This window comes from Cynoglossus semilaevis, chromosome Z (genome assembly GCF_000523025.1).
Source record: "Cynoglossus semilaevis isolate Cse_v1.0 chromosome Z, Cse_v1.0, whole genome shotgun sequence".
NCBI lineage: Eukaryota > Metazoa > Chordata > Actinopteri > Pleuronectiformes > Cynoglossidae > Cynoglossus > Cynoglossus semilaevis.
In genome coordinates, this window is record NC_024328.1 from 20,313,625 (window position 1) to 20,315,142 (window position 1,518).

General features: G+C 32.0%; 1 protein-coding gene across 1 annotated transcript in view; it reads left to right on the forward strand.

The window, feature by feature from the left end:
- The window catches only part of pde4d (phosphodiesterase 4D, cAMP-specific), a 209,987-nt gene that overhangs the window by 26,043 nt on the left and 182,426 nt on the right, over positions 1-1,518 (forward strand). The gene's annotated exons all lie outside the window — the stretch shown is intronic.

Genomic DNA, 1,518 nt, shown 5'->3' on the forward strand with positions numbered 1-1,518 from the left:
TATACATAAATATATAAACATATATGTATTATATGTATATATGTATTATAAATATCAATATATAATATATGCATGTAACTCTAAATCAGTTAATTGTCATTTTATTGTATTTCTTGCATTATATATAACATTTACAATCTTTTTATTTTTAAAATACATAATTTGGTGCATTTAGAGTTAAGAACAAGATACTGTATGTAACTGGCTGTATCATAATATATTAATGTACTGTTATGTATAAACATATATATTATGTATATGTAAATATAATATATATAATATAAGTATATATAATATGTTTTTCAGACTTCCACCCAGCCAGTTGCATTAGTAGATTTCTCATTACTGCATTATGGTAGCACTTTTTATATTTGGAATTATAAATTTGTTAGATTTGTTTGTTTATATTATTTTGTTTGTTCATGAAAAAAGAATCTTTGAGCATTGTGACCCAATGTATCAAATATGATACAAATTGAAACTCATATATGGAAGATGATATTTGAATTTATTTTGTTTGTTTGTTCAGAAGGACCAATAAGGGGTCCAAGTTCAAAGAATTGGAAAGAATCTGTCAATAATGTAATGGTTTGGGCTTTATAGGGTTAAGGTCCACAATTGACTAGACATTTTTTTGACTAAACAGAGGATTAACTCACTGATTAACATTCTGAGTTGAAAGATAGTGGATGAAAATATTAAGCATTACGCATTATTAAGCATAATGCATTCTGCATTATTTCTTTCTGCAAAACAGTACTTAGTTGTCCAAATTTTGGCAATTAAAAAAAAATTAATAATATACAATTATAAAGTCAGCAAAATAAAACATGTCATTCTCAGATTTTCTTTCAGCCTCGAACAGCATATTTTGTCAGTGCTAAGTGGTCTCTGTGGAGTTCATTCGTAACTATTAGCCGGTGCATCTGGAATAAAAAGAACCGAGGATTTGATACTAAGCAGTGAAACATATTGTCCTGGGTGAATGAGACACAATTACGTGTATTTAAGATACGCTTTGTTCCGTGTCATCTCAAACCGAGTACCCAATGGAGGTCCTAACAGTTAGGAAGCATGCACTCAGAAAACAGCAGCTCTTGTTATACGAATAATATGATATCAATTTGTTACAGCCAGGATGTAGAGTGCACATAAACAGGCAGCCAATCATGAAAAAGTGAAAGTGAATTATTTGTCATTGTGACACAGCACATACAACGAAATGTGACCTCTCTGTTTAACCCAGGTTCTCAATGATTTTCTGTCATGGGGACAGAAATGTTTTCACCCCTCTGCACCCCCGTGAATTGAAATACTATTGAGAACCTGATAACATGTTTATTTTTATCTGTACAAACCACTGTATAAGTTGCTGCCAACTAGTGACTGGAGAATGGTTATCATTCAAGCATTTACAGTAGTGGTACACTGTCCATATTCATTGGAAGCTCCTCACACTCCCCGTGCCACCTTGCCGAGCCCCCCATTTAAGAAACACTGGTATAACCCATGTTGCAG